Here is an 18,389-nt window from a genome sequence, read left to right as displayed (position 1 = left end):
TGATGTCTACTGCCCTAATGGATTTCACGTGGTCATTATACAGTAATTAGAAAAACTATAATAGCTATATTATGTAGAACAATATTATTAACACTTCTGAGAAAAACATATTATGTAAAAATCCTCAAAATACCCTCCACCTAAAATTAAAGTTCGTTCATTCTATTCGGGTTTTTAAAATAATATATACGTTGTACTGGCACTCGTCATTTTTTAAAAATTGATTATTCGTCCATAATTTGCATATTACCAATTATACAGCATAATTTAGTTATTGATTTATATACATCATACTGTTATATTTCATGTAGACGCATAGTATGTAATTATTATGTTGTTCTTAACGGTATAATAACAGTGTTAAAATAAATTAAAAATATAAGCAGTGTGATTACACGATGTGATGATACAATTATTTTAATATGAATATTTTAAACTATATTTTTAGTATAGATAATGATATCGTTAGTAAAATGTACACTTGTTTCTTTTTACTACTACATAATTTCAATAAATTGTCCAAAAATGTAATAAAAAGAATGCTAGTATTTTTAGGCATAACATCGTTTTAATTTTATAAGGTACAATGGACATTGGACATGTATACATATACTTAAAAATTCCAAAATAAGAATTTGTATGCTATATTCATTAAAAGATAACCAAAAACGTGTTGAGCATGCCCGGATGAATCATCCTTTTTACACCTATACAATTTGATAAAAAAATAATGATTTAAGTAAAATAGTTATAAACTTGATCATCATATTGAGTTCAAGGTTTCAATTTCGATGTCGATGTACATAAGTGCTGACGGACCAATAGGGGTTATCCACTATTTTTTTTCGCCAACGGTGTCAAGAAAGATGGGGTTAGGTGTAGCACAAAAAATCCTTCAAAAATGCTTTTTATTCCGTCTCGGGATGTTACACCGGGGACGGTAGTCGATTGTCCGAAAAAAAAAATCGTTCCGACTCAATAAGCCAACGTTTTCGTAAAAGCACGCACACACACTCTTGCAGCGCGCATCTTTTTTTTTTTTATCAGCGGTAGTGGAGAGCGAAAAGATATTTTTACAGCGGGCATAGTCGGGACTTGTGACCGGATTTCGCGGGGGGGTGGGGGGACATGCCGCCGCCACCGGGGCTGCTGCTACTGCAGCCGCCGCCGCTGCTATTGCCGCTGCGGCTGCTGCTGTTCCGATGGTCGATTATTTTCGGAACAGCTCGGCCTCGTCTTCTACGCTCCGCCGCGTCCACAACAGGGCCCGACACCATTGATCCACCGTAATATTATTTTCGTTTATCGTACGATGATATATTATATTCGGATCGTCAACGCGGTTCTGCGCGAGTATAATATATAGCGATCACTGCAAAGCACACGCATACGTGTACATTTATATACGTCATTTTATACTGTACGGTTTGAGCAAACTCTGCGAGCTGAACGTTTCCGTAGATTCACCGCACTTGGCCGTGAACTGGTGGAACGGGACAAAGACTAAAAAACAAAAACCGAACACAAAACGGACAACAGACGGAAACAGGCACAGTGTAATGTTACAATATTATTATTATTATTATTATGTTTATATATGCATATAAATAGGCAGACTTGATGATAATAATATTTATAATATCCGTTTACGTACCTCGGGGCCGGCGGCGGACGCTCGCTGTGACTCTGGCAGAGACGCGAGTAAATGTCACTTTTGCGTCACGAGGACGAACGCGGGAGAAGGAAAAAATGCGAGACTTTCACTCGACCGGCAGACGCGCTCGCGGTCTGCTGATATTGAGCGCGGACGGGTACCCGGCACGACACGTGGTTGCGCGATATATATTTATTTTCGTAACGCGACTTGGCTGAGCCCTTTTAAGCGTATATAATATAATATTATTATTATATTACGTAGCGGCGGCAAACGTTGTCGTCGCGATAAAAAAAAGTTTCCTTTAGCGCGAGAGAGCGATAAAAACGCGCGGGCAATGTGATTTCGATTCGTTTCGAGCGCGTGCTTTTGTGTCAAGTGGGCCTCGCTACTAAGTCCATGTAAAGCGACGCGATAACGAGTGCCGCGCTACACGAAAACGAAAACGGGAGAGTTTAGATTACAGCAGATGCGACCAGTGAGCGGCGTTCCGACGGGAGGGAGGGACACGCGCATCCGCCTAACCGTTCGCACGACTGCCAACTGTATGTGACGGCGGCGGCGGCGTCGTCGGCGTCGCCGGCGACAGCGACGCTGGCGACCGGCGACTGTTATATTATTATTATTATACGCTCGACGATCGCAGTCGTCGTTTCGTGTATACGTATAATATACGTTATAATAAATTTAACGACGGATCGCGTGCATTTTTTAAAAAAATAAAAAAACACGTAGGTAGAAGGCATTCGTCGTGACTTTGGCCGACGCGGTAAATGTCACCGGTTTGTTTTTCTATTTACCTCCTCGTGGGTAAAAAACTGCAGCGGCGGCAGACACGACTATTGCCATAATAATAATAATAAAGGTGAGAGGACGCGTGACCCGCGCTTAGCGAAACACCTAACGTACCGGCCAACCGCCGGGACGGGGTGGTGTACACCACACGCGCTCTCTCAGGCGCGAACAATAATTATTACCGGCGGACCCGACGACATTGTCGGCGGCGGACGGTGGTGATGAAGATAATTATTATTATCGGGGCGCGGCGGCCGTCTAGACTTTGCGCGCCCGGTATGCGTGTGTGTACACAGACAGCGAGCGTGTGTGCGCGTGTGTGTTACGATCGCGCGCGCGCGCTCGCTCGCGAGAAAAGCAGCCGCCGCCCGGTCGGGACGCAGGTCGAGAGGTCATACACACATATCAATACGCGCTCGTACATATATGCAGGACGACGCGGCGGAGTTGGCGGTGGTCGGGCGGCGTGCACACGCAACATTCGCAATCACATCCCCGGGGCCGCCCTGGGGGTATATATTTTATCCCCCCGCCGATGGCCAGTCGCCTCCCCGCTGACTATGACCGCGAGCGTGTGCGTAACGTACGCGCGCGCGTGCGTGTATGTGTGTGTGTGTGTGTGTGTGTGTGTGTGTGTGTGTGTATATGTGTGCGCGTGACGGTGTGCGTGTGTACCACACCGCCACTACCTCCACACGAACCATTATAGAGACGACACCACCTCCCCTACACGGTCACGCACCTCGCCATCAGACCGGTAACGTTTACGGATCGTCTAGACGCTACGTCACCGGGCGGCGGCGGCGGCGGCGGCGGTTGCGTCACACTCTCTCGACGACGACACGTGTCGAGCGTGACCAACAACTACGCGGTCGAGTCTACTTCGGCGGCGGCGGCGAGCGGATAGACGCCGACGCACCCTGACCGATCGATGTCCCGCGCGTGCATAATATATAATAGTTGCATAGATATATAAATACGGATAGAATATATTATTATTATTATTAGTATTTGCTATACGCCAAACGCGGGCACGTGCGCGACACCGTAACCGGGCGATGACAGTGGCGTGCGAGACGAGTGTGCAGCTGCTGCATGCGCTTGCGATACGAGATGAGTGGCGGTCGCGGTGCACGTCTGATGAGGGGGTTGTGTGTGTTTGTAGCGGTGCCCCGTACACGTACACAACGCCACTATATTATAATGTGTGTACACGAGATCGTGACGTATTATTATCTGCTGTGTGTACTTTTATTCACTCCATCGCCAACACGACCCGCGAAGCGTAACGCGCGCCCCCTTGAGGTATAATAATATACGGGGTTTTTTTTTTTTTGTTTTTTCGTTAGTCTCGACACGATATTTATTCGAGTTTTTTTTTTTTTGAAAAACGATTACGCACGTTTAATCCTGTGAGAGGATACGTCACTGCAGATTGACTGTCTTCTACATTACGCCCCGCTAATTGCCAACTGCCACAATAATAATAATATATACCTACTACTCATTTCGTCCGCTGTTTATTTATATGTACACCATAGTAGTATAGTTTTTAGAGCTAAGACTGAATATGAGTAAAAATATTTGCATACAAAAAATGTGCATGTTGAATTTTGATTGCATTTTTTTTTAATAAAATTCGAAATTGTATATATGCAATGAAATATTCAAATAATAATTTTAAGTATTTAAAAAACGAAAATATTCAAATTAAATTTTTATTAGCAAATACTTTCTCCGGACAAATACAATTTATTTTCATAAATACCAGTATGCTGTGCATATTATATAGGTACATCAAAGTATTGCATATAATATCTTTATATCGTTCATGCGCAAAATATTTTTAATTTATTTATTATTACCTTTTTTGAAAAATATCTTTTTCTATAAACTTAAGTTAAAATTAATTTTATGAAAATGTCATCAAAATGTAATATGTGTAAACATTTACCATCATAAATTTCAATGTTTCGCCAAGTCCGTTCTGCTCTACATACATGCAAGTATAGATCATCGTTCTATTTATTTCATGTACGACATACGTCATATCGTGTTATTTATTTTTTTTATAAACATTATATACCTACGCAATATACTCTATACCTATATGTGATATAATACCTATATATATATATATATACTGCAGTTTACGTATCATTCTCTGTGCTTGTGAGTTATGTCGTGCGTGTATGAGAGTGTGGCGACAACGACAACAATTATTAAACGCACCTATTATAATATATTGGGTTTATAATAAGTAATAACGCTCTTAATAGTAGACATACATTACAGTGCAGTGGCAGTGCGGCGTGTCCGTGACGGTAGACATAGCTGTCGAGTAGATGGTCGGTAGCGGTTGGGGGGTCGAACCGATATTAGTATATACGACACTTCAACTTTCAAGTACTAAGTACACGGTAGTAGTGTTAATCATAAACCATAGCAATAATAATAATGATAATAATATTATGGTCTGTAACTTGATCCGAAAATGTTTAACACAATACATTTCAAACTGACCTAAAAATTACTTTATTTATGATCAATGAACATAATTATATTGTATGCTACACCCGATCCGTGTATTTTCAAAATATTTTCCTGTACAATAAATAATTAATGAATAATCACTCCTATAGAACTAAAAACACAAATAAATTTAATATAGGTACGTGCGTATATTATTCAACGGACTTAAAATATATTATTCACATCAAAAATATTAATCAAATCACAGTATAGAAATATATCGTACTAAAGAATAAAAAAAAAAAATCACCATAGAATTGTGTTCCATAAATTATACATGTCAACATTGAATATCATATTTGATGTTCCCGGAGTATGCTCTTAAACACTAACATACAAGAAATCTTGTTTCAGCGTTATAAAACGAGTGGAAAATAAATTAAATCAAAAACTGAAAAATTGCAGTCACATTTACATGTGACAAGTCCATATATTATATTGCCAAAACTATAATTTTGTTTTATTTTTACGGTAAATGTATTTTGATTAATATTTCGTGAATGCAGTAACATTTTAAATGTTTATTAACATTAGTATTGGCCGCACAAGAATGTAGTTTATAGAACTAGACTTTAGTTTTAAAATATATAAACGCGTTTATTTATTATTTAATATTTGAAGGGAAAATGTATCTTCTTTAATCAAAATGTTAGGGTTTTGTACCATCAAATGAAAATTACACTATGTGCCTATGTAAAATTTAAATTACTTATTTAAATTGCAACCAACAATAATAACATAATAATATATTATTAATATGAATATAGGTCAAAATATTCAAGAACAAAATATCCTGTACTAAAGTATCCAAGGTCATGATATCCAACAGATAACATATCCAAGGTTAAAATGACCAACAAATGATAATACAGAATATAAAAATTAAAAAAAAAATTTAAATAGTCTGTAACAAATAATAAAAATGTTGATATTTTTTTTTTTTATAATAATATTATATCTGAGTATGGCTGTCAATAATATGATACAAATAAGTATATATATAAAAAAAAATATTATTAAAAAATATACCTACGTAAACAAATCAAGTATTTTTTCTTTTGTATAATGTAGTTATATTATTAATATTCCCTCCTATTTGGGGAGAATATTTAATTTGTTTTTTTTTTAATTTTGGTATTCTATACATTGATTAAATTTATCCCAAGACCCTAATAAATATAATATAAATACTATATAGGTATATAAAGAGATTAGCGAGTATGAAATCCATTATATAATAATAATATAGTAGCAATGTTATAGTAACTTATATTTTACCCTGCAGTGCTGATTTTAATAATAATATTGGACAAATTTATTTCAACTATTGAAATATAATAAATGATTTTAACATGAAAGAGCATTATACAGAATATGATTGGTGGTTAATGACTATATAGGTATATATAAAAAAAGTTAGTAGTTAGATTTTCATAATTACAATTTAACTATCTAAAGTGGAATATATAAATTATTTTATTTTTCATGTGCTGTAATGTGTTTAAAAATTACAATGATGTTATTTATACGTAATTAATATGAATATAAAAATATCACATCCAATTTTTTAAGATACCGTACGATCTAATGCATGGCATAAAATTAAACATAGTTAAATCAAACAACAAAAAATATATTTTTATTTGTTGTTTAACATATTATATTGCATAAATTCGAAGATTTGCACTCAATGCGATGTTCCTATTCCTAACTCTTAAAGATAATATTCTCCCAAACATTTATTTTATTTTGCAGTAACGTTTACGCATATTTAGTGTTCATGAAAAAATAAAGCTTTAATCAAAAAAAGATGTTCAAGTACTACGTTATAGTAATTATATTTTCGTTTAAATCATCTTATTAGTCAGTATATTGCTGTAATATTATTATTTAAATTATATTTTAAGTATTTTATTCACTTATTTCAGATAAAATATGATGGTTTCACATTAGATATATAACGAACATATACTACATATTTTAAACGATCGATGTTTAGCGTTTTTTCAATACATAATAGGGTCTATATCACTATCATACGTGATACTTTCATCTTCATAATTATACTGAAATACATTTATTATCAGAAATATTATTTTAAGTACCACGACACTAAATACAGCTGGTAGGTTATTGCTTGGTTACAATTTAAAAATATTTACTTACTTCATCGCTACTTATAGTTCCATATTCATAAGTACCCAGTATGCTTTCAGTTTCACCCGATGACAAATACTGTTCAAAAAAATTAACAATAATTTATTGAAATAAAATCATAATAAATATAAACGACTAATAGCTAAATTACATAAAATTACCACACAATTAAAATCTAATAACATTATAATATTATTATTGTCACAGTATTTTCACTTACATTGTAATGTTAAATAGTAAAATATTAAATAATATTAATCATTAGATTTTAGGTAAAATAGTTTTAAGAATAAGAAACTTACCATTTCATCTTCATTAATAAATATTGATGTATCCATATTGATTATTGAGTAAAAAAAACTACCAAAAATACAAGAAATTCAAACGAAAAAATATATAATAACATTAATTAGTTTAAGTTGTACTTAATACAATAAGTAATGCTGTAACAACACTGCTGTATACCGATATGAATATAATAATTGTGGTTAGTAATAATATATCAAACGTTATCATTCTATAATTGTTTATCTTTATTGTTGTAGTATTTCTAATTTTAGATCGATCATAATAACAATACTATAATATTATTAGAATAATTTTAATATTTTCCAGAATTACGTCTTTATTCGACGGAAATTTATATTTAAAAATAGACTGATAAGTCAAATAATAGGAGTTTATTGTTTATTTAATTTATAACCTCTTTGGCAGAGTTGAGTTAATGTCGTTTTCGTCGGAGATAAAGAAAAAAAACGGCAATCAGATTATGAAATAAACCGAAAAATGAAAAAATTTAGTTACGTCCTTCTACGTAGGGGGTGTCGATATAATATACCAATCGTTCAATATTTGGCAAAATTCACAATCTCACTTGATATCCATTCTGTCCGCATACACAACATTGACATTTTTGTTTCATTTTGAATTCAACACTAGACATTTTTTTCATTATATTATCGAAATAACCTTTCTCATTAGTTATTATCAAAACTAATAAATATTTAATAATCAAATCAAAATTTTCAATTAGCTAGTATAGACATAATTATTACTTTAATAAAGTGGCCTACGTGATAAAAACAACTAAATATATATATTGATATATATACTTTTTATTAAACCACTATAACAATAACAATACCTTCGTAATATCATTCAATATTTTATTGACTGGAAATATTTTCAAATTCCTGGTAGGTTGTACCTACATGACTCGTGTAGTCGTGAATTATTCTATAATTGCCAATTCCTAGTAAAAAAATACTTCTATATACATATTGTATAAATATTTATTCTATTTATTTTGTTTCTCATATTTTGATTCTAGATGTTCACAAATATAAGTTTAAATTTTTGGATATAATTATGTGTTTTAATTTTTAACTTTTAAATATAATATATAGTAATCATACTATCGATATTGTATGGCATACATAATTATGTATAATATTACAATAAAGACTACATAGATTATAGTAATTCGCAGGTTAGGTACAAATCTAATACATTTCGGAAATTACTCAAAAGTCTTCCTAATTTCCTATTCTTCTATAATATTTTTGGTTTTAAATGTTTGTCATTTGGATAAGATTAATTAAACATTGAAACAAAATAATTATAATATCCCCAATAAAATTTCGGTCTTGGGAATATTTATGGGAATCTTTAGTCTGTACTAACAGAGACAGAGACACACCCCCAATATTAATTGCTTTAAAAATGAAAACATTTAATATTCTATAATATTATATAATACTTATAAGTTATAATATACTTACTCTCCTCATAATATGTAGTATTTAAAACTTATATACAGATCATAATTGCATTTTAAAATCTAAATTTCTTAAAAATTATTAATAATTTTAGTCTTTCAAAACAATAACAATATTATATGGGGTTTTGATCAAAATTGATAATATTCTGCAATTAATAAGAGAAAATATGCCACAAGTTTGAAAAATCATGATATTTCTTATTCAATACAATATAACTAATTTTTTTTTAAATGCCAACACTATTTTTTTCTACAAATTTGAATACATCATAACTGTATATTTAAAAAAATGTTTGTTTAAAAATTGTTATTATTAACTACATTAACTACAGAATTGGCAAATAAGATTTAACACTAAAATTGAATTACAGCTAATTTGTTTTGTCGAAATTTTAACTATGTTCAGTTTATACTTGAAAATCGAAATATTATCTCAGACAATGTTAAATAACTTTTTTAGGCACATAAGACATAAATAAACACTTCTTTGTTTTCGTAATTTACTCTCATTTTTGCCATTCATACTTCTGAATTTTAAAATGAGATAGTTTAATAATAAAGATAATGAAAATAATAAAAATCTCTCAAATTATAAAAACAAACGAGTGTATATTTATATTTTATCTGTTTACAAATGGTTATTTAACAATATCAAAGATATTATTTTAATTTTAGAACATAGTGAAAGTGAATATAGTTTACATTTCGTCAAAAACAGATTATATGTAATATTTATTACAAATAATGTACTTCACATTTATTTGTAAATATTAAATTTCAACTTTAAATTGTAATTGGAAGCTTTGCAATTGGTAAAAATTTTTATTATAAACATGGAAAAATATATTCTGCCCGAATCTGTAGAAAAAAATGGTATTTCCATTTAACACAAAGTAAGATGTACCACGGATGCGCATACTAAAAGCGACACAATTTGAAATTTGTCGGAAAATTACGGTATTCCCTTTCATTTGAAAACTCCATTTAAACTCCATATATAAGGTCATCCAACTCAAATATTCATCTGTATCTCTCAGTGTGAACCATGATTTAAGATATTATCATGATGTGAACACACAGTATAATATTATATTGTATCTATACCATTAATATATCTTTAAAGTATTTTTATTTTCTCTTTGCGTATAGATATATCATATATTTTATTTAACGATGAAATACAACAAAAATGTACTACCTACGCCTTATAAAATACTATAATATTTGACGACGGGAAGTGAGTGCAACGGAAGACCGATACTACACGCGTTCCGTTTAAATCGCGAGAGTGTCCGCAATTAAATAAAAACGTAGGCCCACTATACGGCTGCACGTGACTATAAGTCAATAACATAACGTTAAGTACATAACTTGTCCGCAGGTTGAGCAATACCACGAAATCATGACGGATATTCTGTGTATTATTTTATACTACGTTTCAGCGTGGTAGGTATACCTAAATAATATGTATACGTCCGATTTAAATTTTGTATATCTATGATATAATATAAACGGCTGACGGTACGAGAAGTACTCGTGCGGTAAGTGCGCATATTTCGGACGGTTAAAGTACGATTTCCATCACTCGTCCGTTTATCAAATAAACGAAAATAAATAATATAAGACATCTCATCATCTGGCTTTATGTTCGTACGCGCAGAAACGGTCGTGGCATTTCCTTGTATTTCCGTGGCCGATTCCTTTGTGTTTCGCCCGCCGTATTCCTGAGGCCGATTCTATTGTTGTGTTCCGCCCGTTATTTTCAACCAAAATAATATTATATTCCGTCTATTACATATCTATATTTTATTTCGTCCCGCTTAATATGCACCCCATCCAATTATACCGTTGTCTACTAGTCTACTACAATAGTAATATAATGCTGTAAACTTATATAGTATAATAAGTAGTAGTATAAACTTATAGCATAATAATATACATACCTTCACGATCTATACATGTCTAAAGAACACTTAATACAATATAATATGTTGCATAATGGTTATTTTACCCATATGTTAGTTAAATTTTCTAGATATACATACATAATATATATTTTATGGTTTTTCCTTCGTTATATTATTTTTTATTATTAAGTAAATACTAAATAGTTTTATATTTATAATATTTTTATCTTATTGTACACTAATTTGTTGTATCGTCTGTGCACATTGTTTAAAAATTGTAATAGGACTCACGTCCGTTTATTTAAATAAAATATACATCATCATTATACGTGAATACGATTAACTCTGAATGTAAGCCATTGATATACAATTGTGAAATTGTCGATATCCAACCAGGATCAATATGAATAATATTTATATATATGAATGCAATTAACTAACGTCTATCATATACTTACTGTCGTCCACCCTTATGGACTAGGGTAGTCCATAGATGACATTATAAGAAAACTCTTATAATATATATGGGGTAGTCCTGGTATTACCATAACCTATATAACCATCGTATAGGTGCTATCAGTGTTATATGGTGGACTTACCGTGATAGGTATGGTGTCTTAGCTAATCGAGGTATAAGATATAAATAATTATTCCATTGATCCTCCGTGATATAATAATCCACTGATTATGGTCGTGAAAGTATATAAACGAAATCTACACGGTTTTGGTTATTGGAGCCATAACGATCAAACGCTGGATTATGTCATTATGATGTTAGTAACATCGTGGACACCGTTCATTCTTTTTGTGCACATATCGCCACCGTCCGATTTATGACGATACTGTTTGCTATAGCTGTTATTTGTAATATTTGTAAAATATAATACATTATTATGTATAGTGATGTGCAGTACGACCTATTAAAATATGATATATGATTAGAATCAACTCTTTTCGCCATTTTTTGTCATCTGCGAGTAAGTATACATATTATATAGACATAATATAGTGAACAAGTAATGCGAATAAATATGTAATTTCATTAAAAATAAAGCTTAAAGTAAAACCTGATATTATATATACGATCGTACATTCATACCATATTACCATAAGTTTTTAAATAAACATTATATTGCTATGATATTAAATTTATCATACTTCTGACTAATAGCTAAGTCAGTAACCTATGTTGTTGATGTATCGTATTTTAGATAATTTTCAGCTTGTTATAATATCACTTATCAGTAACCGTCGCGTAAGGTCATTTAGCATCTCTCTTTAATACCTACAATTTATATAATCATAATGAATACAAACCATATGTCCCCCTGGAAAGAGGATGAGTCCTTTGGGATCCAACATTTTTGGTTCTAGCTAGGTCACTTTGTACGGCCAATAATTAAAAGTGCGAAACGCGGATACTGCAATATTATATTCATAAAGTATACACATAATATAAATAAGTCTGAAATCATGACCAATTTTACTAAAAATTGTATTAAGTTTAAATACTATTTGGTAAATCTAAGTATATGTATCTTCTAAATTTCTATAAATCATATAGAACCAGTAAGTACCTATACTATATAAATATTGTATTCTATTATTTCTTAATTGTATATGTTTAAATAACTATATGGTATATTTCTTATTCTTAAAAATATTATTTTTTTCAACGATATGATGTATTGAGTATTAATATACTTCACAAATATTATAGGCGCATACTACTTACGTATTATACAAAATAAGTATTTTTGTTAGGGTTTTTAAAATCGAATGATTAAAATGAACTGATTATTTTGACTTGTAGTTAATATACTATATTTTATAACGTTTGTAATTTATTTACACTTATTATACTTACTACTTAGTTATAACTTATAAACTATAGACATTAATGTATACTTTATATATAGTATTAATAGAACAAAGTGTCCACATTTTTAAATTTAAATTTTTATCTGACCGTACAAAGTGTCCGCGCTATACAGTTTTAACAATGGACCGTACAAAATTACCGCTTACCAACATTTTTCTATCCAAAACTCCAATAATTGAAAGCGTGAAAACAGTATTTCACCCAATGTAAATAAAAATCGTTTTTATCACTGTTCAGTTTAAATTACGAAAATATAAGGATATGAATTTAATCAATCCAAGCGATGATGAAAACCAATAACCGATTGAGGTTAATAAAAAAATGCTACCTATTTATATACATAAAAATATATCAGAATTTGGAAATTTTTACAACTTACTTTTCTAATCAGTTTTCGGCGAGTATACCATCACTCAAACCAAAAATGCATTACAATTAAACTTATCTTCTTATAATAAATTAAACTCACCTATGTAATAGATACACTCCATACACATAAAAACGATATAATATTCCATTGGTGTGTATAGTAAATGGAAAATTTTAATAAATCCGTCTAAGAGCTCTAGTATTTTTTTTATCTTGTCGCAGTCCAACTCCACAATAACTATTATTCGATGACGAACTTATCCCCTGGAAACTAGCATTCATTTGTTATAGCATTGTTACTGTAACACTTAAATATTATCTAGGTGTTACTTTAGTCTCTAGTAAAAAGTAATAATAAAGCATTTTATCTTTTTTTTTCATGGAAAATAAAATTATTGTGTCGAATAATAACGTCTTATGTTTATAAATTACGGCGATGGATAAGTGTGAAATATTAGGTACCCATAAGCTATTGCCTCCTAACTTTATGTGTTCTACAAAGACTTATAAATTTTAAATTATAGTATGTACCTAAACTATATTACAAATTCTATAAGTAATTCATGAGTAAATTTTCACGATACATTGTGCGTATATGTACATAGTTTAAATAATTTATAATGTACAATAATAATGCTTGTTCATATTATCATACTTACAGCATAATATATTACAATAAATATAATAAATACTCAATATGAGGTGTCTACGTATATTAAATGTTAGTAAAGACTTATGTAAATTAACATAATATATATTACATTAATTAAGTACATTTCATGATGATGCAAATTCACGGCGAGAGTATAGAACATTCTGCATACGTGTATGTATTTCAATAACAATAATAAAAGAAAACGTAAAACGATCACAACGGAAAAAAATTGCAAAATCGCTGCGGACAGGATTCGAACCTGTGCGGGCAGAGCCCATTAGATTTCGAGTCTAACTCCTTAACCACTCGGACACCGCAGCTATATCTAACAAATACCAATAACTGTTGCTCTTGAATGAAACATCATTGTTTAAAACTGTATTATAATATTATATTATGATATTTCTACTTTTTATTCACTCATTAAAACAATATGTATTAAAATGATAAAATTAATATACTTATCTGAAATATATAATTTAAAAAACAGAAAATTCGTTGATTAAATTATGTTTGATTCGTATTTATCATCAAAGATTCACTGTTTAAAAAGTTAAAATTAAGTTAAATGGTTAATTATTTTTAAAAAAAAATTTAACTTGACTAGTTAGTTTATTTTATAATTAAATAAAAGCTCAACTCGTTTAATTTACCGTTTAAATAATTTTTCAGTTGACATAAAAATAATTAATTAAGTTAAAATTAAAAATATTTTAAAAATGTTATAGGTTTTCATGATTTTAAATAGGTATAAATTATTAGTTATTAGTAGGGCAGAGGACTTGTAGCTCTAAAAAAACACTAAATATGTAAGCACTTATGCGCTTAAAAATCCTATAATATGCACTTAAAATATGCACTAAAATTATTTTTTTACAGTTTAATTTAAAAATATTAATAAAATAAATAGGCTTTAAAATAAGTCAAAACAATTTTAATACACTTTATTTCAATTACAATATACTATTGTCAAATTTTAATTTAACTGTAACTTTTATTCTTATCGCTTTATTTTTTTAAATTTTATATATCTTCTTCTGACACTAAAAAAAAAAAAAATAATTTTCATATTTTAGTAAAAACCATTTTAGCCAATAAATATTTATTTACTAATACTACTTTTACCTTGAAAATTACATTAAGTTTCAATTAAGTTAAATATGTCTCAAAAAGTATAAAATAACATATAAAAGTATAAAATATACCTTAAAAATTAAAAAGTATCAAAATATGCATTTATATGCAAAATTAAATTTCAAAACTAGCTCTATGAAAGCATGAAACGTATTTATTTCGTACTCAGCTATTTTTGCGACTGTGCAAAACAAATATGCAAATGCTACAAGTCCTCTGCCCTAGTTATTAGTTTATTACTATGTATATAATAATTATATTATATACAGTAAATTATAAAATATACATTTTTTTTATAAAATAATATAATAGAGAGATTGTCACAAAATATACCTAGGTAATTAAATACATAATATAATATACATAGGTACGTAATTTTTAAATCTCCAAAATTCAATTTTTGAATTATAATAAAATAATTAATATCGTTATTCATCATTAAAATATGTGATTTAAAATTTTAATTTGGAAAATTTGAACTTTAAATAGTTATAAAAAAAAATTATGCTTATGATGTGTCTTTAATATTTTTTAATTATTAACTGATCAACTTATAAGGAGCCTTGTATTAATTTTTTTAAATTATCGATCAAATGAAAACATTATTTATATTTAAAAACTACTAGCTAAAATATTCAATTTTCTATAAATAGATAAAAAAGAGTGTAAATATTTTGAAAATTATATCATGTTTTCTTAAAATAGCTTAAATTTTAATATTTAATTAGATGACTTAGATAATAATGTTATTATATTATTATTATAATGTATATGAATATGAAATACCTATGTATAACTCGGACTAAAGAACTAAGTTAGGTATAGTAGAAGATTTGTAACCAAATTAAAGGTAACAATATTGATATTGATTATCCATGTAAATAAATATATTTAGTATTTTTAAAAGTATGTGATATTAACGATAAATTAAAACATCTTTAATCGAAATTAATTCCAAATTTATATTATTATAAGAAAAGTAACTGTGGATAAAAAAAAAATGTAGGTAATCAATTAAATATGATTATACAATGATAGTAATTATTTAATGGTTTCGTATGTTAAGATTAATATAATGAATTATTTATCCAAATATTATATTATTTAAATTGAATAATTTTTTTTGTTTGTGTGTGTTTCTTCGATTCAAACATAAAAAATATATGGAGCTGATTTAAAAGAGATTTAAAGTTTGATAAAAAAAATGTTTAGCTCTAGTAAATGAAATTTATTTCAATTATTTCATTTTAAGCTATTGAGTACCTACTACTTACCTATTAATTTTCAATTTACTACATTTTAGAGGATCAAAGTTGATAAACTAGCTCAAGATTTTCAAAATAGAGCTCTACCATATCCTATTAAAAATATAGTAGTTGCTATCATTTTAAAAAATAAAGTTGATTTTACTGTTACAATTGCATTCTTGGAACATTTTTAAATTGTGATAAAAAAAATTGACAGTTAAAAATAAAGAAAAATGTCTTTTATCGTTTTTGAAATCCATAATCATTAAAAACTACACGTTCAACGATATAATAAGATACACTCTCTATAATACCAGCAATAATGATGATAATTCATAAAATACCAAACTACATTTCTTAAAAAATGTCGAAAATGTCTTGAGTTTTTATTTAACGACTAAATGTATCGGTTTTTACAACATTACTGTAGTAATTGAAAACTGTTATAGTTTTAAACATAAAAAAATGGAACACAGAAATTATTTAGATTTGTTAAAAGTGTTAATTAAATATTTAATGATTTTAACGTATACTTAATATGTTATATGAATGTTTCTATCTCCTATACAATTTTTACTACTATAATTTTCGATGAAATAGAGTCAGAGGTCAACTGGCTCACTCTATAGTCAATACACATGCATATGAGTTTACACACGTATTATAAAATCTTAACGACTTTCACGTATCAATAGCCAATATACTGGCATATCATAAGTGAATACTGTTTTATAGAGTATTATTATTTCCTTGTATTTTAGTTTTATGACTTGTCAATTTATTAAATTTGTTTTCAATCTCGTTTGTTTTTTACTATAGCTATTACATTTTGAAGTATTCACTCATTTTATGATACTAATTAATCTTTTGATCATCTCTTATTATGATTTAGTAAGTGAAATGTGTCAAAAAAATAACGATACAATTGTATTGCTTATTGATGAAAAAATATTTTGATGACAATGAAGTTTTTCTGAAATGAATATAATGAACTGTATTATAATTACTTATATCCAACGATATAATTTTTCAAATGTGTAACAACTAACAGTACTAACTATTATGCAATTAATACAACTTGCGCTCCCCTATAATCAGTCATCATTAGTATCTTTATAGGTATTTTTTAATTGAAGATATTCACAGACTCACCAACCCTTATATACATCAACACATATACATGTTTCAACCATATAGTTTTAATTTTATAACACCGTCATATAATATCGTTTTGTCGTCATATGCACAGAGCCAAACTACTAACAGTTTTCTACACCACGTATTCGGCGAGACACATAGGTATACTATAATATTTATTATAATATACAGTATAGATATCACATAGGTACTGTGTCAAACGCATATGCACACAGGTGTCGGATTGCTGTACAATTTTTTTTCCCCGTCATTATTATTACATTTTTATCATTATCGTAGCCAGCCTCTAACAAATACTTATCGCATCAGTCTGGCTACGTGGGACTGTAGAAGACAGATACGAAAGAGCCGGTTTGTAGCGGACGAAACGTGGTGGCGACGGACATCGACTTTCAACAGCATAATATAATAAAAGACTTATATACATACCTAGGTATTTGCATGCAAAATGCATAGGTATTTATTATTATTATTGGTAGACTTTATATTTTATAATATAATAAATATAAAAAGTTATTTATAGATACGACCCTATAGGCTATAATACCATCTGAAGTTTAAATTCCAAGGAACGATGAATGTATTGATTTTATAATAATGTGTTTTTTTTTTTTTGTCTACACGATAAATAGTCGATAAAATGCTTCAATTTTCAACTTTGAGGGTGGATTTAGATAGAAAACTGAATCTAATTTGTACTTTAAAGAGTTCAACCGCAAAAAATTCCCAGTATTTTTTTTAAATAATCGATAAAAACTGTGGAAAGTTAAGGAAATGTAAGAATTTTTTCACAAATCCAATTTTTGAAAAAATAAATTTTATTAGCAATTTATCGGCATGAAAAATGTTTAGTTCTTTTTCCTTAAATGTTGATACAACATTATTCGCTGGCTGAAAATTCTTAAAAATTTTATACAAGATCCCATATTAATTTATTTTATATCTATATTTACAATTATTAAAAATACATATAGATATAATTTTATTTTGTATGCATTTTAAGTTCAAACACATACTATAAACACAAGCGTTATGTATGTAGCGAAAAATTAATAAAATCTTCAATACCTAATTGTTATAGCAAAGTATAAAAATGTTATAAAATATTCTTCATAAGTA

The 18,389-nt window shown here is 29.4% G+C and overlaps 1 protein-coding gene and 1 non-coding gene across 3 annotated transcripts in view; both read right to left on the bottom strand.

Moving 5' to 3' along the window:
• Positions 1 to 2,204, bottom strand: part of LOC132923036 (uncharacterized) — a 53,219-nt gene extending 51,015 nt beyond the window's left edge. Inside the window, exon 1 of one of the 2 annotated variants that reach the window (XM_060986832.1) lies at positions 1,655 to 2,204. The gene's annotated coding sequence lies outside the window, so the exon portion shown is untranslated. The remainder of the gene's footprint in view (positions 1 to 1,654) is intronic. The other variant, XM_060986831.1, reaches the window with a different exon arrangement.
• Positions 2,205 to 13,969: 11,765 nt separating this feature from the next.
• On the bottom strand, positions 13,970 to 14,051 carry Trnas-cga (transfer RNA serine (anticodon CGA)). The gene has a single exon. It is a non-coding gene; the product is annotated as a tRNA-Ser (tRNA).
• Between the last annotated feature and the right edge of the window lie 4,338 nt (positions 14,052 to 18,389).

The sequence above is a fragment of the Rhopalosiphum padi genome, chromosome 2 (assembly GCF_020882245.1).
Source record: "Rhopalosiphum padi isolate XX-2018 chromosome 2, ASM2088224v1, whole genome shotgun sequence".
In the NCBI taxonomy this organism is placed as follows: Eukaryota; Metazoa; Arthropoda; class Insecta; order Hemiptera; family Aphididae; genus Rhopalosiphum; species Rhopalosiphum padi.
This window is presented reverse-complemented; position numbering and strand designations above follow the sequence as displayed.